Source organism: Moschus berezovskii, chromosome 8 (assembly GCF_049115385.1).
Source record: "Moschus berezovskii isolate FMDL1 chromosome 8, NW_MosBer_1.0, whole genome shotgun sequence".
NCBI lineage: Eukaryota > Metazoa > Chordata > Mammalia > Artiodactyla > Moschidae > Moschus > Moschus berezovskii.
In genome coordinates this window covers 74,955,588-74,963,095 of record NC_142467.1, presented here as the reverse complement: position 1 = coordinate 74,963,095, position 7,508 = coordinate 74,955,588, and the positions used below count along the sequence as shown (strand labels likewise).

General features: G+C 47.5%; 1 long non-coding RNA gene across 1 annotated transcript; it reads right to left on the bottom strand.

Annotated features, from left to right (window-relative positions):
* Positions 1–4,644: 4,644 nt before the first annotated feature.
* On the bottom strand, positions 4,645–6,941 carry LOC148777099 (uncharacterized). The gene is made up of 3 exons (XR_016037964.1): positions 6,757–6,941; positions 6,312–6,460; positions 4,645–4,769 (listed from the first exon to the last, which is right to left on the bottom strand). It is a non-coding gene; the product is annotated as an uncharacterized LOC148777099 (long non-coding RNA).
* Between the last annotated feature and the right edge of the window lie 567 nt (positions 6,942–7,508).

Genomic DNA, 7,508 nt, shown 5'->3' with positions numbered 1-7,508 from the left:
GATTTCTACAATCTTATCTTTTCCATGTATCCTACTTTTTAAAAATCTTCATTTCCCTTTTTTTAAACTATATATTTAAATTTATTTTAAATACTTTGAATTTCTTTCCTCCAATACTTTGGACATTATGTAACCTATTTCCATTTTTCTGTTGATCATTCTTATGTTTTAACACATATTTAAATATGTTTTCTATGACCTTATGGTATTTGTTAATATCTCTATAATTTTCCTGAAAGTTATCTAATGATTTGATACAATTTCAGTATTAGTCAGCTCTAACTGTCTTCTCCATCCAAACCCCACCATCTTGAAATCATTTGGGATTTTAATTTTAATTTAGTTATAGTAGGGTTTCCCTGGTGGCTCAGCAGTAGAAAATCTGCCTGCAACGCAGGAGATGTGGATTCAGTCCCTTGATTGGGAAGATTTTTACCTTGAATCTAAAACTTTTTCAGATTTAACTATTAATCTTACAGGTCTATCGTTTCTTTGTTATTTGTTGATCACTTTCCTAATCATTTTTCTTCTTACTAGAAACATTTGCTCAGAGAATGTCTGTAGATAGTCAACTCTCAAATCTTTGCAAGTCAGTGATTTAAATTTTATTCTGTCCTTCAACTCTAATGCTAGCTGGACTCGGCATAAAATTGTACTTCTCTGAAGCCATTCTCTTTCCTGTGGTTGAAAACCAATGAATTCTCCTAAATGGCTATTCTCTGATCTCTTACTGCTTTTTCTTAGTAGTAGGAGTAATGTTAGTCGCTCATTCATATCTGACTCTTTTTTTTTCCCCTTAGATTTCAGTTTAACAAGTATTTGTTGAGTCCCTACTATGTGCTGAGTACATCTCAGGTGCTACGGATATAAGGTGAGTCAGTGTGCTGAGTTCACTCCCCACCTTTGGGCCTATATGTCCTGTGCTTCCCCCAATTACCAGCCAAGGTGGCACCCTTCTCAAGCAGAGCCAGTGCTTAGGTTGGTCAACAGCATGGTGTGGCCTAATATTAAACCCCAAACCCCAAAAAACAGCAACAAAACTGAGCTGAGATTCAGTTCTCATCCTTATGCATTTGAATGGGGACAGGCCCAAAGAACGAAGCTGTAAAAATAAAGCTGCTGGCTCTTTGGCCATCTGCCCATGAAGGGCAGAGCTCAGGGCATCTGGTGCCTCTGATAAACGCCCAGACCCAGCTCTGACTAACCACATCTTTCTCACTATCACTTTCTGAGCGATGACATTTGAGACAGAAAAGACTAGCTTCTCAGTAAAGCAATTCCTTGAAGAAAGAAAACAGGGCTGGTGGGACTGGCACTTATTAAATCACCCAGTGGGGCTGGGGGTAGGGGGGCAGTGGCGGGGGGGGCGCTTTTTCCAAAATATACATTCTGGGTCTTTGCCCCCAGAGAATGAGATGCAACCTCTTGGGGATGGGGGCTGAGGAGGAACAAATACACATAAAAGTTTTACAATAAAAAGTTATTTCAGAAAATTTACCATCTATTTTGTATGTATGACCACTCTGCCACCTCAGAGTTGACAACCAGTGATGCTGTCTAACCGTGTTATTTTATAGATGGAGGAATCCCGACCTAGAGAGAAAATATGATTGATTGTCTAAGGTCACACAGTTAACTAACAGCGGAGCTAGAATGAGATGCGAGACAGTCTCCCAGACCAGTGCTTCTTCTCACATTCCCTATAATTCAACTTTAACACTTCTGACAATCACCGTCATCACCAGCAGCAGCAGCATCTTCCCCAAACATTCTACTGGCCCCTTTACATTAAACCCTCTCTCAGAGTTGCAATAATCCTACTCCTACAATACAAGGTGAGCATTATCTCTGTTTCTCACTCCCTGTCCACGTCTCCAACCTTTACATATGATGTGCCCTGACACTCGGGATCTGTCATCAACAAGTCCCCTGTATCTTTCATTGTTTTTTGTAAGGTCCCTTCATATCTTGCCCTGATGGAAATTTGGCTGTCCCCGCAAATGCCACCTCATCCGCAGCCTCTTAAGTGGAGGTCATTCTGGCCCCACCCCCATTCTCACTTCTAAGTGCAGGGATGTAGGGGGACTATATCCCAAGGGGCTTGAGGATGGGGGAGGTGTCCTGTTGTACTTGCAATTCAATTATCTTCCTCCTTCAAAACCCCCAGGTCCTTTGAAATTCACACCAGACTTTATGACCTGCCATCTGGACTTGCTACTGTTATCTCCCAACCTACTGTCCTTCTTTTTAAAGTAATAATTTTTTTTGAAGTATGATTGCTATACAATGTTGCATTAGTTTCTGCTGTACAACAGGCGAATTAGCTATATGTACACATATAAAGGAGATCAGTCTTGGGTGTTCATTGGAAGGACTGATGCTAAAGCTGAAACTCCAATACTTTGGCCACCTCATGCGAAGAGTTGACTCACTGGAAAAGACTCTGATGCTGGGAAGGATTGGGGGCAGGAGCAGAAGGGGAAGACAGAGAATGAGATGGCTGGATGGCATCACCGACTCACTGGACATGAGTTTGAGTGAACTCCGGGAGTTGGTGATGAACAGGGAGGCCTGGCATGCTGTGATTCATGGGTCGCAAAGAGTCGAACACAACTGAGTGACTGAACTGAATTGAACTGAACACATATATCCCCTCCTTCTTAGACCCCCCTCCCACCCTTCCACCATCCCACTCCTACAGGTCATCACAGAGCACTGAGCTGAGCTCCCTGTGCTTTATAGCAGGTTCCCATTAGCTATCTATTTTACACATGGTAGTGTATATGTCAATCCTACTCTCCCCATTCCTGGCACCATCCTCGGTGACTTAACAACCTTGTAGAATAGTGACCCATCCAATACTTTGCCTTCTGAGACCCATGACCCCTCACCTCTAACAATCTTTAATCCCTATGCCATCTGACCCACACTTTCATGCTTGTGTCCCAAACTCTGTCATCACCACTGTCTGATATCAAGCCACTCACCCTACCACCAACCTTTATATATATATATATATATATATATATATATATATATTCCCCTTATATTATCATTTTCCTCCTTGTTCTACTTAATTCCAAGAGTTACCATTATAATTACTGCTTTGGGAATTCTCTTATTTTTCCTGCCTTTCTCTTTAAATCAAATTCATCTGGCAAGAGCCTATTCCAGATTAAATCCATATCCATGTATTTTGTGATTACACTGAGATACTCAAAGCTGTGGTAGAAAATACAGAGGAGCTGGGGGTTCACCGTGAACACACACACTCCAATAGGACCCCAGCACATCTGGCAGTTTTCTGCTACTTCCCCAGTGTGCCTGTTTCCACTCTGTGAAAGGACTGTTCCACACCTTTCCCTCCTTCTTGCAACTTCACACATAGCTATCTTAGCTCCAGTTCCCCTAAAAGTGGTGCCTGAGACACAGGCTTCCCTGAAGGTAGTTTATATGGGAAGTGACCTCAGGGGTCCAGACACTGGTCCTGAGTAGTGACACAGAAGAGCAGGAAAGGCAAAGACTCATATCCAAGTTGACTGCCCTCACGGACAACAGAAGATTCATCCCGTGGGACTTTCCATAGAGCCTGATGGGAAGCAGCTCAGACTTCTCTGCTCAGGGGATGAAAGGGGTAAGCATTTACCCACAGGCTCCTGTCTTCCATTGGCCACGGGTGGCCCCAGCACTAAATGCCCTACGTCTCTGGTTATCCCTAGGTGAGCGCCCAGTGAACTTGACATTCACAGAACCACTCCAGGAAGCCCTGGGGCAGGACACAGTCACCCTACCATGGATCTGAGCTGTGTTGAAACCTGAACAGACCTGGTCCCTGAAACAGTCATCCAGGTAGCAAGTGAGGCTGAGGGGATTTGAACGAAGGCACAGGAATGTCCCCTGCACCTCTCGTATCTGTCAGGGACCCTCTAAGTCCAACTGAGTCTTTATTCAAGTCTGTGACCTTTGACAGACCTTTAATGCAAGTGGGTGAGTGAAACAACTGCTGGTTCCCCTGCCCCAGCTGATCTCAAGGCCATGACTGATACTCATCATCTGTTTCTCCCACCCATTTTCCATTTTCTTCATGCTCTGGCCACACTTAGCTGTTGTAAGTTGATGGCTTTAGGCCATGACAAACACCTTTATCTCCCATGAGGTCTGATCCTCAATGTTTTGCTCTTATCAGGTCATGACTGCTGAGTTGCCTGTTTACCATAGTTGTTGGGTAAGAAAGCACTGAAAGTCACTTCCATAGATGCCCTGGCTTCAGACACAGACCTCCTGCCCTCCCTGGTCAGTGAGCTGCAGTCAAGCCTCATGGCAATGTGGCCCTAGAGTGGCACAAGAAGTGTGAGAGCATCAGCCTGGGGTAAAAGCTAAGAGGGGAGGAGGTGACTCTCGTGAAGGTGGCTGGGGCAGGAGCAACCAGCTGGAGGGACCCCGAATCTAGAGATGCCTGGAGAACACAGCCGTCACCACCAAGGCAAGTGATCAGGTCTGACCTCGCGACTTCTCAGAGCCCATCAGAAGCAGACGGTGAGTATTTCAAGAGCATCCACAAGTGGACAGGCCGGAGCAGTCCCAGTTCCCCAGTCCCCTCTTCTGCCCCTCAGGCTCCCCACTGACCTTGCTTGTATTGGCGCCTCACGAGTCCTTCCTGAGCCAGCAGCCTAGGCTCCTCACGCTCGTTCTTGGACTGTCTGCTGGCCCCACATCATTGTCCTTGCAGAGAGCGGCCAGGATGACTCCCCGAGCAGCTCCAGCAGCCCCTAGGCAGTAAGAGGAAGGGCCAGTGTTCAGGGGGAGCCTTCACCGCCCAGGTCCCAGGGCTTCCCCGCTTTCCCAGAGGCAGAGGAGCACAGCCTCAGGATGCAGGCTTGGGGTGTGACTGCTGCCTGGGGCCTAGGCTCTGCCACTACCTGGCGGTGAGACCACAAGCTACTAGCTTCTCTGTTACCGACCTGGGCCCTTGGACTCTTCAATCAATAGAAATTGGTAACAGGCAGGCACACCTCTACTGGGGTCCATGCAGCAGCACGAGGGAGTGACAACAAGGAACAGGTATCCTTGCTCACTCATGGAGAGGAGCTGCTTAGGTCCTTAGATAAGGTAACACAGGCCAGGTCCCTGGGTGGGGCAGGAGGTGGCTAGCTTGGATGGTCTGCCCTCCCCCATAGTGATGCTGTGTGCTGGGATCGTGTGCAGTACCCTGCTTTTGCTTCAGGCACCTAAGAAACAGCAATTGGTTTGTGGCCTTTTTGTATCCTATTGCTCATAATTGCCTCAGCTGCACATGAGTCCCTCATAGTTTCTTTAGTCTCTCATGGAGTCCCTTGGACTGCAAGGAGATCAAACCAGTCAGTCCTAAAGGAAATGAACCCTGAAGATTCACTGAAAGGACTGATGCTGAAACTGAAGCTCCAATACTTTGGCCACTTGATGCAAAGAGCCAACTCACTGGAAAAGACCCTGATCCTGGGAAAGATTGAAGGCAAGAGGAGAAGGGGATGACAGAGGGTGAGATGGTTGGATGGCATCACTGACTCAATGGACATGAGTTTGAGCAAACTCCGGGAGATGGTGAAGGACAGGGAAGCCTGGCGTGCTGCAGTCCATGAGGTTGCAAAGAGCTGGACGCTACTTAGGTAATAAACAACTCATTTCTTTGTATGCTGCTGCTGGAGAAGACGTCGTCCAGGTGCAAGCAATTCAGTGGTGGGTCCCAGGTCCCAGCCTGTCTCTGCCTCAGTTTCCTCCTCCATAAAACAGGATGGTGATGATGATGATACTACTTCCTCCTAGGCTTGTATGGAATGAATGAAGTGATATGTGTGAAGTCTTTAGAGAGGTATGTTTTCAAGCATTTCATTTACTCTTCAGAAAAGTGTGATTTGTCACATTTTACAGATGGGAACTGAGGTTCCAAAATGAATAGGCACTTATCAGATGACACTCATAAAGCAGGAACACAATTTGAAACCCAAATTATGAGACTCTAAGACCCTTGCTCTTTTTGGCCTCTCAAAGTCAGAGACATAGGCAAGCAGGCAGGTGAACAGGCTGAGAGTGGCCCCTGCTGTGGCTGGGCTGGCCCTGGGTCCCTGCCAGGAGTGGGGATTCCAATTCCAAGTGCCTCTGCTTCACCTTTACTTCCATAGGGAGTCCTGTAACAAGACCTGGGTCAGGAGCCAAAATTCCTGCTGCAGAACCAGATGCCCAACTGCAAACCAGATGAGAACAGGGACAGAGACACAGGTGATCTTCTCTAGCCCTTTCCTTCTCCCCTCCCAGCAGGCAAAGCCTCGTGTTACCCTGGCCACCTGCCCAGAAGCCCTGGGCCCTGGGAAAGAAAAATGGGCCGCCTCTGGGGCTTCTGCTGAAGTCGGAGTTGCCACTCAGTTTCAGGATCACATCAAAGTTCTTCACTTGGCCTCCTCAGGGTCCCGTTTCTGGACAGAACCTAGATAGAAGGATGGAGGTTGTGGGATTTCTGCTATGTGCAAGGGCTTCAACCAACCACATTCTCCACGCTCTCAGACTTTGTCTTTCTCCTGAGTTTACTTTTTGCAGCCCTGTGCCAAGCAGTCAATTAATAACCCTGCTTCTGCTCCCTCCCCAGTCAAATGGGTACCAGATGCACCTCAGACAAAGTGGGGAAGAGAAACTTTACTCAGACAAATCGTCAGAGAAAATACAATTAGATAAAGCAAACAGAGCTGAAGAGGCGGCAGACAAGCCAAGTGCCCTAGAGCCCACCTGCAACACTTTTCCAGGAGTGCCTTGAAATCCGCCTCTTCTAATGAGGGCCACTGCCCAGTGAAGGGAGGCTGTGACCACAGCATATCCAGACAGCTGCCTGACGGGGGCAGGGAAAGTGGAAAGAGGTGAATTTGCTTGTTGCCACCTTAGAGTCTCCAGGAAGGAGACTCCAGGAAGCAGCCTGTGGCTGCTGTAAAAACATGAGCACTCACTGCCAAGAAGTGACCAGAAAATGGGCCCAACTCTTTCCGTACTTGCAATCTAGACCTCCAGCTACAGCCAGGAGTTGCAGTTACTGGAACAGAGAGGGGAAAAGGCCAGGTTTGCAATAATTCTTTCTCTGGGGGGCGTGCTCACATCACAGAGCTGGAAATAGCTGCTGCCTCCCTGAAGGAGGCAGGAGGCTCCCTGACTGCCTGCTTGGAGCATCATGCAGGTTTGGAGGAGCTTCTGCCAAAAGTCAAGACCCAGAGCCCCCAGTCACATGGCCCTGCCACTCCCTGGGAGCCCCCGCTGCAGGTAGGGTTCCTTTTCCCTCCACCAACATCACAGATACTAGAGTGAGACCTGAAGAGCCACCTCTTAACCTCACAGAGCAGGACACTGCCAGAAGGGGGTGCCTGGAGCACAGTCCTTGGGACAAGACAGATCTAAGCTCAAATCTCAGTTCTACCACTTATAAGAAGCTGTGCAACCTTGAGCAAGTTGCTGAACCTCTCTGGGCTTATTTTATCATTTGTGAACTGGAG